This window comes from Armigeres subalbatus, chromosome 2, assembly GCF_024139115.2.
Source record: "Armigeres subalbatus isolate Guangzhou_Male chromosome 2, GZ_Asu_2, whole genome shotgun sequence".
In the NCBI taxonomy this organism is placed as follows: Eukaryota; Metazoa; Arthropoda; class Insecta; order Diptera; family Culicidae; genus Armigeres; species Armigeres subalbatus.
The window spans coordinates 433,214,357-433,233,393 of NC_085140.1; positions in this window are offsets into that span (position 1 = coordinate 433,214,357).

Genomic DNA, 19,037 nt, shown 5'->3' on the forward strand with positions numbered 1-19,037 from the left:
TTTCCCTTAGGAATTATTTCGGAATCTCCTCCACGCATTCCTTCGGAGCTACTACCGTTACCGCCTTTGGGGAAGATAGAAGTTTAGTAAGAATCAAGTGAGCAACTAAGTGAAATTAACTATTACAAAAACCGCTCCGTTTCACTTAGTTCAATATCCGATGTAAAATTTAAGAATTGAAGCCAATAGAATATGTATACCTTTATACGACAAATGGTTTTGAAGAATTCTCCCCTTGAAGAAGACTCGAAACAGACTCGAAACGTCGGGAAAAATCTAAAACATTCATTTCGATTATCCAAGACTGCAACGCCGTTAGAAGTAGCTCCGATATACCAACATCAGTCGAACCCTCTTCATCATTGTTAAAGTATCCTTCCGAAAATTCCTCCAGAAATTCTTCCAATAGTTCTTTTGGAATTCCTGGCAAAGTTCTGGGACGAAATTTTCTTAAGAGTTCCTGAACAAGATCATGAAGGAATATCCGATGAAATTCCTGAAGGATTTTCAAAAGTAATTCCTGAAGGAACTTCAGACAATCTTAGATTTGTTCGAAAATTCCTTTGGACATTCCATCAAGAATTCGTTCAGAAATTCGAATATACCTTCTGAAAATCATTCGCAAATTCCTTTTGAAATATCTACGTAAAATGTTTTAGGAGTTTCTTCGGAAATTGTTTCAGAATTTCTTAAAAAATCTCTAAAAACTTCTCCAGAAATCCATTTACGGATTACTTCGGAAATTTCTAAGCTTTGGAAATTTGCTTAGGAATTTTTCTGAAGAATTTTTTTGGGTAATCTTTTCAAAATTCCTCCAGTTAATTCTTTGGTAACTTTAGGAAGCTATTTACATACACTGACTAAATTAGCTCTGTACACATGGTTGATTAGAAAACTCTTTTAGGAATTCCATCGGAAGCCAGTTCATTGTCATCTATCTATATAATAAAAATGAAATGGTCTGTGTTCGTATCCGCATAACTCGAAAACGGCTGGATGGATTTTATTCATTCCTTCAGCAGTTACATTCGTTATAGTTTCCGACGGGTTTATATGATATTTCCTCATGCAAAAATTATTAATAAAGTTCGTGAAAAACTAAAATTGAGATTCGTATGAAATTTGGCATGGGCAGTTCGCAACGCGCATGTTTGCCTACTATGCAGGACAACGTCTGCCGGGTCGACTAGTTCTTTAATATATTCCCAATGGATTCCTACAGGAATATCGTTTTATTATACTGAAGAAATTCCTGAGGGAAATTCCCAAAGAGAACCTGAATGGATTTTAGATACCTATATGAGTTTCGGCAGAAATTCTCATGAGATTTTACGAAGGAATTCCTAATGAAATTTCCTAAGAAATGCCTATGAGAATCTCCAAAAACCTAGTTTCCTCGAAAGATTTCTTCAGGAGCTGCACCAAGAAAAAAAATATTAACAAACTAGTTCTATGACACCGAAAGAGTAATTTGGCCGAAGTGGTGATTTGACCGAAAGGGACATTTGACCGAAATTGTCATTTGGCCGAAAAGGTCATTCGAAAAATGAGAAATTTGGAGTAAGAAGAGAAACGTCTCACTTCTCACTCGTCATTTATCACTTCTCGCTGTAAAAAGTGAGAAGCGTGAAGTGAGTAGTGAGACGTCTCACGTCTCTCGTCTCCCGGAGATGTCTCACTTCTCACTCTTCATTTCTCACTTCTCACTGTGAAAAGTGGGTGGTGAGACGTCTCACTACTCATTTTGCGTTTCTCACTTTTCACAGTGAAAAGAGAAAAGTCTCTCTTCTCATTCCTAATTTTACACTTTTCAAATGACCTATTCAGCCAAATGACCCTTTCGGCCAAACGACCCTTTCGGCCAAATGACCTATTCGGCCTAATGACCCTTTCGGCCTAATGACCCTTTCGGTCTAATGACCCTTTCGGCCTTATGATCCTTTCGGCCAAATGACCCTTACGACCAAATGGGTTCTGGTCTAGTAGTAGTAAAATTCTTCTTTATTTAAAACATGTTTTGTTCTACAATCATTTTATACATGTACAGTGATCGGCCGGCTTGGCCCTCCAACTTCAATTTCAATTATTGTTATTATTATTATTATTATGCTATTACTTAATTTTTAAAATATAATGTATCATGACGGCCTTTAGGAGGCGCTGGTGTGTTTTTTAAAATTTGATAACCTAACTACTATGTACACTAATATTTACAATAAAAAAAAATTGATAACCTAGATTGGAACTAGCGCCCTAATTGGTGCCTGATCCGAATGCAAGCAACGGACCCTAAACTTTTCTTTACACTCACCAAAGCGTTCATGTAAGGTTTTTATTCCGGCCAGACGGTGGACCTCGGATGTTCTTGTCCTGGGAGGGGTGTTGAGGATCATCCTCAGGAATTTGTTTTGGACCCGTTGAAGTTTGAGGTGGTGGGTTTTAGCGCAGCTCTCCCAGACCGGCATGCCATATTCGATCACAGGGAGGATGATTTGCTTGTAGACAGCAAGCTTATTTTTCAGGGACAATGACGACCGGCGGTTGATCAAAGGGTACAGTAGTTTCAACAAGACGTTACACTTTGTCACCGTTTTGTCAACCTGTTGCCTGAAAATAAGCTTGCTGTCGAGGGTCAAGCCAAGGTAGCCGGCCTCATTGGCCCATTCCACAGTCGTGCCATTGAGGATGATTTTACAGTCCCCAGGCGGAACAAGTTTAGGGGATTTAGAGTGGGGGAAAATGATGACCTGGGTCTTCGCCGCGTTGATACAGATCTTCCAACTGGTATATTCTGGTATATTAGTAGATATTCTGTCAGCGCATCCAGGCCTCGTTGGAGTTTTGCCAATAGCGCTCTGATCACTCTACCATTGTAGACGATAGATGTGTCATCTGCGAACAGAGACAGAATGCCGCCTTCTAGAGGCTCTGGCATGTCCGATGTGAACAGATTGAAAAGCAGGGGCCCAAGGATACTGCCCTGGGAGACGCCTGCAACAATGTTGTGCGCATTGGAACTCGCTCCGCTGATTGAGACCCGGAATGTCCTTGCCGACAGGTAATTGTTGATGATTTTCACCAGGTAGCTGGGAAGATTGTAGCGTTGTAGTTTGTACACCAGGCCATCATGCCATACATTGTCAAATGCCTTCTCGACATCGAGTAAGGCCATGGCGGATGTTTTTGAGACAAACTTGTTCCGTCTGAGGACGTTGGTAACTCGGGTCAGTTGGTGTACAGTTGACCGACCGCGTCGGAAACCAAACTGTTCCTCGAGTAAGATGTTGAGATTTTCGGCAGACTCAAGTAACCGGTGATAAATAGCTTGGATAACCCTGAGAGAAGGCTGATGGGTCAATAACTTTGGGGGAGGATGGATCCTTCCCAGGCTTCCGGATGGGGATGACTTTCGCTGACTTTCAGGACAATGGGAAGTAGCTGAGCCGGAGACACTGATTAAAGATCAGCGAGAGGTGCTCAAAGAACGGAGCACTCATGTGTTTGAGCTCGAGATTCAGGATGCTGTCGAAGCCTGGGGCCTTCATGTTTTTCGACGATTTGATATAGGCCGTCAATTTGCCAGCTGAGATCTCCAACTCCTCCGAGAAGTCGTTGGGAATCAAATGGATGTTGTTAGCATGCTCGTTGACGGCTGCTTCGTGTGGACTGACGATGTTCTGCCCAAGATTGTGTGAGCTGACGAAGTGACGACCTATTTCAGCGACCTTCTCTGCAGGAGTTATCAAGCGATCCTTAGAGCCATTATTGTCTAGTGGGATCAAAGGTGGAATGGGCCGAGGCTTGGATTTTAGAATTTTGGTCATTTTCCAGAACGGCTTAGCATAATCTGGGAGAGTGCGGATCTTATTCGAGAAGTCGTTATTTTGAGGTCCACCATTCTGGCCTTGATAATTTTGTGATTCGATTGCAGCGTGCCTTAAGCTCAGGCAGTCCAGTACGCTGAAACTGCCTGCGAGTGACATTCCGCAATCGAATCAAATCTTTGGTGAGTGTATCGATGTTTAAGGAGTTGCTTACCTGCCGAGCCGTCGGTACGTGTTGCTCTCGGGCCGCCGTGATCGCCTCCTCGATAGCGCACAGCTGGCGGTCAATACTTTCTGGCGTCTCCGGACGCACCTCGTAGTCGACGGTGTTATCGACGCACTGCTGGAACCGCTGCCAGTTCACTAGGTGGTAGTTCCGCCGTAACTGCTGGTGCCGATTGACCGAGGAGCCCAGTTCCGCCACCACCGGATAGTGATCCGAAATGAGCTCCTGGTATACAACCGGCTGCGAGACGTGGTCACTCAGGTTTGTTATGTAGAGGTCGAGCGTTGCGTGGGCACCGGACCGACTCAGCCGAGTGGGGAATCCGGGCTCAGGATCGTGTAGTGGCCTTCCTCCATGTCGTTGCTCCAGATGGTGCCGTTTCGATTGCCGCGACTGTTGCCCCAGGCTTGATGTTTGGCATTCAAGTCGCCGGCAATGATATACTGGCCTTGCCTCCGCGTCAGCTTGACGATGTCCCTCCGAAGGGCAGCCGATGATCCATCGCCGGCTTTGGCCTGCGTTGGACAGTACGCCGCGATGAGCGCGATTGTGCCGACCGAAGTGGTGATTTCGACACCGATCGCCTCGATGACACTGAGCTGGAAGCTTGGAAGCAGACGACAGTTGATGTTGTAGCGAAGAGCGATGGCCACACCACCTCCCCTGGTCGGCCGGTCGAGTCGCACGATGCGGAAGTCCGGGATGTTGTCGTTCACCTCCGATTTTAGGTGCGTTTCGGTGATGAACGCCACGTCTATTTCCTTCTCCTCAAGGAAATCCTTCAGCTCAATTATTTTGCTCTTGAGCGAGCAAGCGTTCCAGTTGACCAGGCCCACCCTAGCAGCCATTTTCGATGATGAACATGCCAAGTGTGAAGACCTGGTCGAATCGGGTTTTGCAGCCGCGCAGTCGAGTGGCGAGCTGCGCGAAGATCGGCATCAGTTGCTCCGGAGTGTACAGCGGGGCCGATTCTTCCGGTGGGACGGCTTCGTTCTACGACTGCCGACGGAACCCAGGAGGAGGAAGCGGGGGCCATTCGCTGGTGGATGGTGCCGACGATGCTGGAGCTTGGACCGATGCAGCTGCCGCCGCCAGTCGCTTGTGCGGCTGTAGCGGTGGGAGTATTGGAATCACACGACGGGGAGCCGGGATGGCTGGAAAGTTCACCTCGTTGATTACAGGAACACGGTTCTTCTTCGGAATGGTCCTGGTGGATGCCTTCTTCTGGATTTCCAGGAACTTGGCTCGCTTTGGGCAGCCCTTTGTGGTGGTCCGATGTTTGTCGCCACAGTTAGCACAATTGTGATCATCCACTTCCATTTTGTCGCACTCGTCAGTCGGATGGGGCTCGCCAGATTTGTTGCAGTGCGGCTCCATGCGGCAGTTCCTGGTGCCGTGCCCGAAATTGAAGCAGTTTGTGCATTGCGTGACACTGGCCCACTGGCCGATATCGCTCCCAGTCAACGACGGTGTAACTTATAACGCCAACCAGCTTCAGGTCTTTCCAGGTAGTGGAGCCATGCTCCAGATGGATCAGGTAAAGCTGGTCGCGATATTTCCTCGCCTTGTTGTGACGAGCGATCTTGTGGACGGCTACTGGCTTCAGTCCGCAACTTTCAAGCTCTGCTTGGAGCTCTTCCTCCTTCATGTCGTGAAGTCCTCGCAGCAAAGCCTTGAGCGGCTTCGTGCCGGGGTGGTCATGAGTGTAGTACTCATACTTGTGGACCTCGAGGAACTCCACGACGGATTGATGATGGTCCCTGTTGGCCGGCATCACTTTCACGCCCTCGCTGCAGAGCCGAAAAGTACATTTCAGCCCCTTAGCGATCAGCTGGCGAATTTTTGGTCGTAAATCCGGCGGATCGCCCTTCACAAACACTGGCGGGCACTTCTCCTTCCGCTCCGGTTGCACCTGCGGCAGCTGCGATTGCTGCTTCTTCCTCTTTTCGGCGGATTGCCGGCGCCATCAAGGGGCAACGGCGAGAACACGTTGCTCTGCAAAAGCTGCTTGGAGGGTTACCCGCGCCTCCAAGAGCAGTGCGCTTAGGCACTTTTCCAGCGACCGAATCGGCCACCGAGTCTCCCATGACGGGTCCGGGAGAAAATAACGCCAACGCGACAAGCGAAAACGTAAACAGCGAAAGAACGAGAAAAAACACTTCGAAAAAATGCGCGAGCAAAAACACGTCCGTACGTGTTGCTGTCTCGAACTGGAATCGTTCCTTGGGTTTCGGTCTAATGGTTTGTTCGGCCTAGTGGCTTTCGGCCAAATGAGTTTCGGCCAAACGACCCTTCCCCCTTGCAAATTGTCACGGAACTGGAACTTTCACATGGAATTCTTCAAAATTTTAGAAAGTTTCATAGAAAATATTTGGAGTTTTTGCTGGAAATTGTTCATAACGTGGAAGATTTTTTTTCGATTTCAACGAGAAGTTGTTCAGAATGTCCAAAGAAAGTTTATCGGAAGTTCAAAAGGAAATTCTTTGGAATTCACACGGGGTTTTCTTCTTAATTTTCAAGAAAATTTTTTAGGAATTACGGGAAATTATTTGTCCATTAGAAAATCTTCGAAAATTCTAGGGAAAATGTTATAGGGAAATTATTCAAAAAGAGGAGGAATCATATGGCCGAAAGTCATTCGGCAAATTAAACGTTAGGCCGAAATGGTTAATAGGTTGCAAACGGTGCCCTTTTATTTTCGTTTTGATATAATGTCTAGTATGAAAAATATTTGCCATTTTTTTTCTCATCTCTCTAAAGACCAATTGGTCATACACAAAACCGCTCTTCATAGTTTTTTCCCACACTCATATGACAACACGTCCACAAATACTGGCGCTGTCACTTCAAAGCAGATCCACAAACTACGATGCACTTGAATATTCAAAGCTGTGCGAGACACGGCCGCTGATTCCGCTTCTTGAGCGCTCGAAATAATCGTCAAGAGAATTCCTCTTCAAATTTGCATACTTTTACAGCGTTTTTAACCCCGGAGGGCACTTGCTGGTCTTATTCTGGAAACGAGCGCGCACAGCACAGGAAACCGGAAATTCCAAGAAGCTACAACACGACGTAAAACCGGAAAGCGGCGACCCGTGTCAGACCACCATCGCACCGCCACCACCACCACCATTGACGATAGCAACAACCCCGACAGCTAGCAGACACAGCTCTCCGTGGTCGGCATCGCTACGACGCAATAAAACTTTTATTCACCCGCCCTCGAGCGCAATGTCACTTTTCTATCACGATTCTATATCTTCTGATCAGCTTAGGGTGTTTCAGAACTTTTCTAAATTTTCACTTCCAGGGAAAGTATGATTACCCTTTCGTTAAATCACATCCAGAACGACACACAAATCACAACCGAAATTTGTTTACACAACTAGCGGCCACCCTAATCCAATATAAACAGAACAAGAAATAGTCACCCCTCAAACCGCAGAAGCGCCACGCGATGACCGATCCGATTTATGAATATGAATACGGATAAATGGCTAAAGCTTCCCGCAAACAAGGGTCGTCGTTCGCGTCAGCTTCTCGCTGGAGTCTGCGAAGAACTGATGCTTGGAAAAACGAGAGGAAAATCCTTACCCGTTGGAAAACTGATGGGTCCCGGCGCAGGAAAGCTTTCTCGTCAAAGGAAAAGCTCTCTTGCACACGTGTTGTCACCCGGTCCGTCCGTGTCCCTGTGTTGCGTCGTCGTCGGTTCCTGTTATGAATGAGAATTATCCGCCGGTGCCGTGGGTATCGAACCCGCAGATGAAGTCGACGGTCTGCTCTCGTGTCGTGCCCGACAGTTTATTGCAATGCGAGAGACAAGAAAGCAGAAAGCATTCCACGGTAGATAAATTGAGGCTTCGCCGTTAGCATGATTGTGTTTGCTATGAGCTAGTGGCGGCAGCTAAAGAGAGTGGTGCAAAATGCGCTTTCGTTAAAAGCACATTCATTGAAAAAAAGATTATTGCTTTATAATATTGCTGACCGTACCATCTTTGTCGGTTTTGAACTATGTTTTCTTGTTTTCCCGTAACTTTAGCGTACATAAATCCTCTTTAAACGAGTGTCCGAAGCCTTCCAAGGATTTGTCGACTCCTATTCGGTTCTCTAACGAATATGGTTTTGGCATATTTTTTTTCGACATTTGCGCCAATTGATCAGTCCACAGAAGCCTATCGTTTTGTATGCAAATCCATATTGTTGGAGTTCCTGCAGGAACTCTCCCAAAAGGATTTTCTCTTGGAGTTCTTCCCCAAGATCCTGTTGGAGTTTTTTCCACGACGTCATTCCTGCAGTAATTCCAGCTGAAGTTTTGTTAGGTTTTCTGTTTGAGACCTTCCAGTATAGTTCTGGTGTGTGAGTCAAATGTGTGTCAAATGAGATTTATTTGGGCTTCCAAACTATATTCTTTTGGGATTCCGAACGGAACCCTTTTGGTCTAATAAAAAAAATCTTCATTTGAAAACCCAAAAGAATTATGTGCGAAAGGCAGAAAGGATGCCGCTTAGAAGTCTAGAAGGCTCTGTTCGTAGGCCCTGAAGAAGTCTTTTCGAAGCCCAGATTTTCCAAAAAAGAAGCCGAGCGTAGGCTTTTAAAATAATTTCATTTAGGGTTTCGATCGAAATTTTCTGAACGGACTTCTTTTAGACTTCCGAAAGGAATTCCAAAAGAAAATTCCATTCGAAAGCGTAAAAAGATTCCGTTCGGTAGACCAAAAGGATTCCGTTCGAAAGCTTCAAACGTTTCCGTTTGGAAACACAAAATCATGGTTTGTAAGCCCAGGAAGCTTAAAACGGTTTCGTTTAGAAGCCCAAATAGCTTCTTTTATAAGCCCAAATAGCTTTTTTTTATAAGCCCGAAAAGAAAACATTGGGCTTTGGAAGAGCATTTTTTGGGCTGATGAACTAAATCATTTTGGGCTTCCATAGAATAATGTGACCAGCAAGCATCTTGCGAAACGCGGGACGCCTATATGGATTCCGTCACTGGATTGAACATGAATCCCCCAAAAGTGCATTTCGCATAGATTTCAGCCAAAAAAAAAATTATAAAAATATTTGTAAGGCTGTATAAATTAGAATAAATTTGTAAAACGAAGTTGAAAAATGTAGCGTCTGGTCACATTACCATAGAACGAAACTCTTTTAAGCTTCTGAACAAATCTTCTTCAAGTCTTCCGAACAAAATTCTTTTGGGTTTTCGAATGAAATCCGTTTGAGCTTCTGATCGGAGAATCCTTTTGAAGCATCCGAAAGGAATCCCAAAGCAATTCACCGCGGAAGCCCAAATAAATTTCATTTACAAATACAAAAGAATTTCGTACGAAAACTCAAAAACTCAAAATGATTTCGATTGGAAGGGTATAAAACATTTCCGTTCAGAAACCAGAAGTATTTCGTTCGTGATCTCGAAAGAGTTCCGTTAGGAAACCTAAAAAAACTATTCGGGAGCACCGAAGAATTATTTTCAGAACCCTGAAAGTCTCTGTTCGTAAGCTGACAAGTCCGTTCCGGATCCTAATTTTCTAGGTATTTTCTTTTGCCACGAATAGATTTTTTTGAGCTTTGGAACTGAATTATTTTTGATTTTTGATTTTGAATTCTTTTGGGCTTCCACGGTAAGTTGTTTTGGGCTTTCGAGTTATGAGTTCCGAAATTAATTCTTTTGGGGGTAACGAAGGAAATTATTTTAGGCTTCTGAACATAATCCTTTTGAACTTCTTGATCTTATAAACGGAATCATTTTGGGCTACCGAAAAAAAATCTGTTGGGTTTCCAGGAGGAATGCTTCTGGGACTTCTTTCGAAAGTTTTTTATTTGTCTTTATTATCGAGACTTTCAGCCCGAGGCTGGCTCGTCTCGTCTTTCGAAAGTTCTAAATGATTTCTTTCATAAGCCTAAAAAAATACGTCGAAGATTTTCTTCGGAAGCCATGAAGAATTTCGTCCGAAAGCCTAAACGATTTTGTTTAAAAGAATTTCGTTCAGAAGCCTAATTTTTCTCAGAAGCATTCTGGCTTTCAAACTAAATTATTTTGGTCTTCCGAATGAAGTTTTTTATTGGATTTTGAACGAAATTCTGTTGAGCTTCTGAAGAAATCCTTCTGGATTTCTGATCTGAATTATTTGGGCTTCCGAGCGGAATCCACTTGATCTACCGAATAGAATCCTTTGGGTCCTCGGGACGAAACACTTCTGGGCTTTCCAACGGAATCCTTTTGGTTTTTGGAAGGGCATTCATTTGGTCTTCGGAAGAAAATTCTTTTGGTCTTCCGAACAGAATCTTTTTGAGCCTCCGAACAGAATACTTCCTAATTCCCAAACGGAGCTTTTGAACTTCTGAACGAAATCTTTCTTAAAGACTTCATTCCGTATTGGAATCACAAGAGAATTTCGCTCGGAATCCTAAAAATTTTTCGTTAAAAACCAGAAGAATTTTGTTCGAGAACTCAAAAGAATTCCGTTAAGAAACCCAAAAAAATTGTTCGGAAGCCCAGAAGAATTATTTTCAGAACTATGAAAGGCTCTGTTCGTAAGCTGAAAAGAAGTCCGTTTTCTTGGTTTTTTGTCTAGATTCCGGATGGATTTTTTTTGAGCTTTCGAACTGAAGTGTTTTTGATTTTCGAACGAAATCCTTTCGGGCTTCCGCGGTGAATTGTTTTGGGCTTTCGAGCTCCGGGTTATGAGCTTGGAGGTATCGAAGGAAACTCTTTAAGGCTTTTGAACGGAATCATTTTGCTCTGCTAAAACTGAATCATTATGGGCCACCGAACAGAATCCTTTTGGGTTTCCAAAAGGAATGCTTCTGAGACTCCTTTCGAAAGCACGACATTATTTCTTTTGTGATCCTAAAAAAATCCGTTGAAGATTTCGTTCGGAAGCCATGAAGAATTCCGTGCGAAAGCCCAAAAGATTTCGTTGAAAAGAATTCCGATCGGAAGCCCAAAATAAGACTTTTCGGAAGCCCAATTTTTCTCAGAAGCATTCTGAACAGAAGAGGATCGAAGTAGGCTCTGCGCGCGGCCGGTCGTGTTTTGTTTTCTGGCAGCATATTTTTCTGTCTTGTTTTCGCTGATATTTCTGGTTTCGGCAAGTTTCGGCTAGTGCTATGCCGTCGGGCGTCGGAACACGGGTCTCGCTAGAGTTAGTGATCGAACTTCCTATGCGCGGGTGCTTAATGTTGATCATTATTGGATTAGCAATATTATTGGTTTCTCGAGTGATACTGTTCCATTGCATGGATTGATGGTCAAACCACTGTATTGCCCTGTCCCTATAATAGTTTGAAGCTACAATGCTCGGTTCGCGGCCATTTGGTGTGTGTTACTGTCAATGTGCTGCATTTGGAGGCGGCTTGCACTGGTACAGTAAGGATCAGGTCAGGCATGAAATTACGTGAATTTGGTATGCGCGCTGCACGAAAGATCGAAATATGCGTCGATTGCGACCGGTCGCAAAATTTCGCGAATTTTGAAAATAATTAGTAAAAACATGCCGATCCATTTCTCAAACCGTGTGTATGAAGCCTGGAGCATTGGCTTCTTCTTCTTCTTCTTATTGGCATTACATCCCCACACTGGGACAGAGCCGCCTCGCAGCTTAGTGTTCATTAAGCACTTCCACAGTTATTAACTGCGAGGTTTCTAAGCCAGGTTACCATTTCTGCATTCGTATATCATGAGGCTAGCACGATGATACTTTTATGCCCAGGGAAGTCGAGACAATTTCCAATCCGAAAATTGTCTAGACCGGCACCGGGAATCGAACCCAGTCACCCTCAGCATGGTCTTGCTTTGTAGCCGCGCGTCTTACCGCATGGCTAAGGAGGGCGAGGGAAGCATTGGCTTAGATTGTTCGAAAATCGCGGAAAAGTGTCAATTCGACGTTTATGTATGGTCGTGTGCCGAGTGTTGGGGCGTGAAAAAGAAGGTTCCCCGTGCGTGAAGTGGTGACTTGAGAGCGGCGAAAGGTTGTTTGTTTAAAACGACTGATAGAACGAGAAACAGAAGCGTGTCAGTTATGTCTTTTAGTCTGTTGATGTTAATTCTTTCGTTTTTGTTTGTTTTTTTTATCGTTCCATAGAGCGAGTAATAGCGCTTGAACCTAGGCTTTTAGGTACACTAATGGGCATAAGTATTCGCCATGTTTTCAAAATAAATCATGCGAATACTTTTGTCTATCAGTGTATAAGCCAGGGCACTAGATTAAAAACTGTGACCCATCCCAAGAAGTCAACTACCTAAGGAGTGTACATTAATCCTCTTAGTTAAGTCACTCCCAACGATTGATCATTCATTTAATAGTATAAATGGAGCGGTTGGTACGAGATGTCCCCGTTCTATAGCTTAAATGTGGAATCAAGTAAAGTATTGATTTTCACAGTAATATTTAACAACCAACGCTGCACAGTAGGCCTGGCCGCATTTATATTTGAACTACATGCGCTTCAAATATAAATAATGACAAGAAAAATGATAGAAATAGTCGATTCTATCATTTTCCAGGATTCTTCCAAGTAATGGCTTTGTATGTGTATACTAGACTAGACTAGACTAAATTCTTCTGGTCTTCCTATGGATTTTTTTTGGGTTTTCGAACAAAATTATCTAGGGCTTCTGAAGAAATACTTCTGGATTTATGATCTGAATTATTTGGGCTTCCGAGCGGAATCCTCTTGGTCTACCGAATAGCATTCTTTGGGTCCTCTCAACAAAATACTTTTGGGCTTTCAAACGGAATCCTTTTGGTTTTCCGAAGGGCATTCGTCTTCCGAACAGAATCCTTTTGGGCCTCCGAATGGAATTCTTCCAAATTGTCGAACGAAGCTTTTGCACTTCTGTAAGTAATCTTTCTTAAAAACTTGAAATCACGAAAGAATTTCTTTGGTAAACTTAAAAGCATTCCGTTCAGAAGCGCTGTACGTATTCTTTTGGGCTTCTAAAAGTAAGTTTGTTGGACTTTTGAACGGAAATCCTTTGGTTTTCCATCGAAATCCTTCTAGACTTTCAAATGGAATCATTGTGGACTTTCCTTTGGAATCCTTTCGGTTTTTGAACGGAATTCTTTTGGATTACTGAACGGAATTATTTGAAATTCTTTTGGTCTTCCGAACACTTCTGAACAAAATCCTTTCGAGCTTTCGAACGGAATCCTTTTGGGCTACCAAACAGAATTCTTTCGGAAGCCCAAAGTGATCCCTTTAGTATTCCAAACAGAATCCTTCTAGACTGCCGAACGAATCTTTTTAGGCTTCTGAACGAAATGCTAATGGTATAAAAATGTTCTCCCTTCTTCTAAAAGGGTTCCATTCAGATGCCCATTAGGCTCCATTTTTAAGCCTGAAAAAGGTGCTTTCCGAAACCCAATTTTTCTAAAAAGCATATCGAGCGGGATGCGTCCAAATGAGATTCTTCTGAATTTCCAAGCGGAATTACTTGGACTTACGACCAGAACCTTTATAGGCTTCCAAATGTAATTATTTGAGCTTCCGAACGGAACTTTTTGGTCTTCTGAAAGGAAACCTTTGGGTCTTTGGAACAGAATCATTTTGAACTTTCGAACGGAATATTTTTGATCTTCGGAACGGAATCTTTTTGGGCTTCCGAAAGATAATCTTTTGCGATTAAGAAACTTCTTGCCACGAGTCTCAAAACAATACAGTTCAGAAGACCAAAAGACTTACTTGAATTTCGTTCGAAAACTCAAATTTCATTCAGAAACCCAAAAGAATTCCATAGAATCCTTCTGAAAAAAATTGGACTGATTCTTTTGGGTTTTCAACGAATTCTATTGGGCTTTTGAACGTAAGTCGCTTGGGCTTCTGAGCTGATTTTTTTTTTCGATTTTCAACTGAATTATTTGGGCCTCCAAACGCTAGAATTTTGGACACCCGAGTGACGCTTTTGGGCTTATAAATGAATTATTTTTAGACCTAAGATTCGAACTCCTTTTGGGTTTCGTGCGTAAGCTCAAAAGAAGTCCTTGGCTTTCCGAACGAGATTTCCAGCGGAATACTTTTGGGTTTCTGAACAGAATTATTTGGACCTCCGATTGAAATTCTTCTGGTCTTACGTATGGAATCATTTCGGCGGGGAAGAGCCATTTGGCCAATTCCCGTTCGGCCCAATTCCATTTGGCCGAAGGCTACTAGGCCGAATATACCATTTGGAGAATTTACAGCGAGAAGTGAGATACGAGGAGTGAGAATGGAGACGTCTTACTACTCACTTCGTGCTTCACGCTTCTCACTTTTTACAGTGAGAAGTGAGAAATGAGGAGTGAGAATGGAGACGTCTCACTTCTCACTCCTCACTGTGAAAAATGAGAAGTGAAAAGTAAGTAGTGAGACGTCTCACTTCTCACATCGCACTACTCACTTTTCACAGTGAGAAGTGGGAAATAAGTAGTGAGAAGTGAGACGTCTCACTTTTCACACCCTATTTCTCACTTTTCAAATGACCTATTCGAGCAAATGAACTATTCGGCCAAATGACTCTTTTGGCCAAATGACCCTCTCGGCCCAATGACCCTTTCGGTCTAATGACTCTTTCTGACAAATGACCTTCTCTGCCAAATGACTCTTTCTGCCAAATGACCCTCTCGGCCAAATGACCCCTTTGGCCAAATTACCCTTTCGGACAAATAACCCTTTCGGCCTAATGACTCTTTCTGCCAAATGACCCTCTCGGCCGAATGACCTTTTCGGCCAAATGATCGTTCTCTCTTTAGAAAGCCCAGAAAGATTCCGTTCAAAAACCTAAAAGATCTCCCTTCGTAACCCCGAAAGAATTACTTTTCGAAGCCCATTTTTTCCTCAAAGAAATCTTTTCTGGCTTTCAAACGGAATTATTGTGGGCTTCCGAATGGATTTTTTTTTTGGGATTTCTGGCTTTTAAACACAATTCTTTTGAATTTCTGAACGATTTAGTCTTCCGACCGGAATCCTCAAAACGGTTTCGTTCAGAAACCTAGAAGGTTTCGTTCCGTTTCGAATCCCAATTGTTCTAGAAAGGATTCCGGGCGGAATGCTTATGAAAGCATCTGTTCTGAGTGTCTAGTCTTTCGGAAGTTTTTTTTTGACGTAGGACTTACGTCTTTCTTTACTATACTGGGTGTCATTTAGATTTTTGGAAATCGAGAGCGTTGCGCTGGAAGGGAAGATTTTGAACGTTACTAGCGCCTTTATCTTTCGATGGATTTTTAAGATTTATATATCAATCGACTCGGACACTCTCCAGCATTTTGCCTATTTCATTGAAACTTAAGATTATTAACGATAAGTTATTGAAAATGTCAATTCTTGTCAAACCCAGTAAAAATTTCATATGTAACCAATCTCGTGTATTCCTAACACGGACATCAGAATGCGGTATGTCACGGGCCTTCGGGTCTATCGGACGATTTTCTTTGTGTATAAAAGAAGCAGTGTCTACCGTGTGCGAGTCATTACAATTTGTGACAGCAGCGCGTACTGACGTGCTTTTTGCTCGCGCATTTTTCGTTTCGTTCGTTCGTTCGCTGTGTTTACCTACACAGCGACAGCATGCAGCCACCAGCGGAAGAACTGCCGGTGGGTCTTAGAATATGCATGAAAAAAGTGGGCGCATATTTTTATCATTCTGTGCTTGATGATGGTCGGATGCAGTGGTGTCGATTGCGATGGATGCAATCGCCCAACGTATCGCTCGGAGTTCACGGCTAGAGGCCGCTGATGGCTGAGGCAGCGAGGGCAGCGATGATGGATGAAGAAGAATAAAATTAGAGAGATTTGGTCTGCTCATCCAGGTGATTGGTTTCATAATCCACATGATCCCGGGATTCAGATACCATCATTAATAAAAATATATATAAATGCCCTACATTTGCTTGAGTAAATAAGGGCTTAATAGTTAGAAACAAAGCAATTCTAATAAAACTAATAATAGTTTTAATTCCAGGGGTTTTGAATAAAAAAAAGTCCTACGTCCACTCGCGGTTATGTTGAAAACATTACCCATTGCTCGTTTTTTAAACAGAATTCTTTTGGACTTTCGAACCGAATCCTTTTGGGCTGCTAAACGAAATTCTGTTGGGGTTTCGAATGGAATCCTTTTAAATTCACGAACGAAACTCTTTTGGGCTTCAGAATGTAAGTGTTTTGGCCTTCCGAGCAAAATGCTTTTGGAAACTGAAAAAATGGGCTTTGGAAATGACTTATTAAATGATTTTTTGGGTTTTTAACGTTGGTCTTTAGGGATTTTGAATTGAATTCTTTTCGATTTCTCAACTGAATTATTTGAGCCTCTAAACGGAATTCTATTGTGCTTTCAAACGGAATAATTTTGGACACCCGAATGACGTAAGCTCAAAAGAATTCCTTTCTGAAGCCTATTTTTTCTCAGAAGGATTCCAAGATTAATCCTTTTGGCTTTCCGAACGGGATTCAAGCGGAATACTTTTGATCTTACTTTTGGAATCATTTCGATTTCCGAAAGGAGTTCTTTTAAGTGTTCGAGCGGAATCATATTGGCTTCTGAACGGAGTTCTTTTGGGCCGAACAGAATTCTATCGAATGCCCAAAATTATTCCGTTCAGAATCCAAAAAAGAATTGCGTCAAAGATTTCGTTCGTCAGACCAAAAGAATTCCATTCGAAAATCCAAAAGATCTCCATTCGTAAGCCCGAAAGAAATCCTTTTGGAAGCCCATTTTTCCTCAGAAGAAATATGAACGGAATCCTTTCTGGCTTATTAAGGGGTACCGAATGGATTTTTTTGGGATTACTGTTGAGGTTAAAATAGGTATCTGTCAAAGGTACAATAAAGTAGTGGAATTAAATGGAATAGTACAAACTCGTCTTATGACAAGTAAATACATTCCACTAAAAGCTTAATATAATTTTCATACTAAAAAATCTATTGGACCATTGGGCGGCATCCTTTCGAGCTTTCGAGTGGAATCCTTTTGGGCTAGTGAACAGAATTTTTTTGACCAGGATTCCGACCAGAAACTCAAAATAATTTCGCAAAAACACGCAAAAGAATTCCACTCAAAAGCTCAAAAGGGTCTGTTCATCAGCCCAAAAAAGAAGTCCTTTACAAAGCCTAACTTTTCACAGAAGGGTTCTGAACGGAATCCTTGTTGGCTTCAAGTGGAATTCTTTTGGGTTCCCGAATGGAACTCTTTTAGGTTCTAGAACGCAATTCTTTAAGGCTTATGAACATAAAATTCCTGGGCTTATAAACAGAATTCTTCTGAACAAAATTATTCGGGCTTTCAAACGGAAACCTTTTGTTTTTTTTTCCAACGAAGTCCTTCTGGGCTTTCTTTTTGGACACCCGGGCTTCTTGAACGAAATACTTTTAGATTAAGAACTTTGTCCCTTCTTGGAATCCTAAAAGAAATCTCTCAAAAAAGCTTTTGAACGGAATCCCACAATGGGTTTTTGAACAGAAGCCCAAAGTGATCCCTTTGGTCTTTCAAACGGAATCCTTCTAGACTGCTGAACGAAATGCTAATTGGATAAAATTTTCCTCCCTTCTTGGAATCAATATCAAATCTGTTCAGAATCCCAAAATGGTTCCATTTAGAAGCCCATTAGGCTCCGTTCTTAAGCCTAAAAACCCAGATCAATCCACCTAGCGGTGATGGTGCCTTTCTCGACCTTCGTAAAATGTGTGTGCTTGAAAATAGATGAGCTAGTAGCTAGGAGTAAAAAGACAAATTTCTTTTGTCCTTTCTATGAAAAATCAGATTATTTATGGCAAAGATATTTTAGATCCAGTTGAAAACCGACAATCATATTTTGTCCCATTCCCGGATGTCGCAACTGCATCGCGAGTGGTGCCCGACAAATGCACAGTTGCGCACTACTCGCGATGCAGTTGCAATATCCGGAAATGCGAGAAAATGCGATTGTCGCGAGACCTCGGTTCGGTTTTCAGCATTTCAGAATTTCGACATTTTGTTTCCTTTTCCAATCTTTTGACGTACATACCCCTGTTTTATTTTACCCAGTCATATATTTTAAGGATATCACTTTTGGATGTTAGTTGAACTGAAGCTCCGACTACACAAAAAGAAAACGAATATGTCATTCCCATCAAGCGAGCAGAGGGCAATATTTGTTATGATATAAATCTCATGACCGTCTTTCTGTCAAACTCCCGTATGAAGAGGGAGGGAACCCAAGCAACCAGAAGTTCAAATTTTACTTAAATTTACTCTTAACCGAACTAATTGGTTCACTATGGTTCACATCAAGTTCCAAGCATCCTTAACTTTAAAGTTCACTTAAAGTTCCGTTACATTCAAAAAATTACTTAAAATGAGAGCTGATTAAGCCAAAATAGCCCTTTTTATCCGAACTTCTGGTTGCTTGGGAAGTGTATCAGTGTGAAAGCATCCGATAGTTCGTTTTCGGAAAGAAATTATAGCCTTTCGGTACAACTTTGTTGCACAAGAAAGGCAAAAAGTATTTTGGCCATAATTTCTAAGGTAATAGTCCAATCTGGCCAACTTTCAATAGAAAATAATAGAACAAGATTCCGCGTCTAATGCAATTTGTTGTGAGTAAATCGGTTGAGGGTAAGTCCATTAAAAGTCAGCTAGACTTTTTTACTCGCTTTTTTATAACACTTAGTATATTTTGGCCATAATTTCTGTGCCCATGGTCTGATCTTCCAAATTTTCAATAGAAAACAATACGACAGGATTCCGCGTCGAATGAAACTTGTTGGAATTAAATCGATTGAGGATAAGTTCCAAAAAGTGAGTTAAACTTTTCGCACTTTTGGTGCGCGCACACACATAGAGACATCATCTCAGTTCGTCGAGCTGAGTCGATTGGTATATAACACTATGGGTCTCCAGGCCTTCTGTAAAAGTTTGGTTTTGGATCGAACATACAACCTTTCCGTATAAAAAGGCAAAAATGGTGTTTCGGCCATAACTTCCGATCCCATAGTCCGATCTAGCCAATTTTCAATAGGAAACAATGGAACAGGATTCTG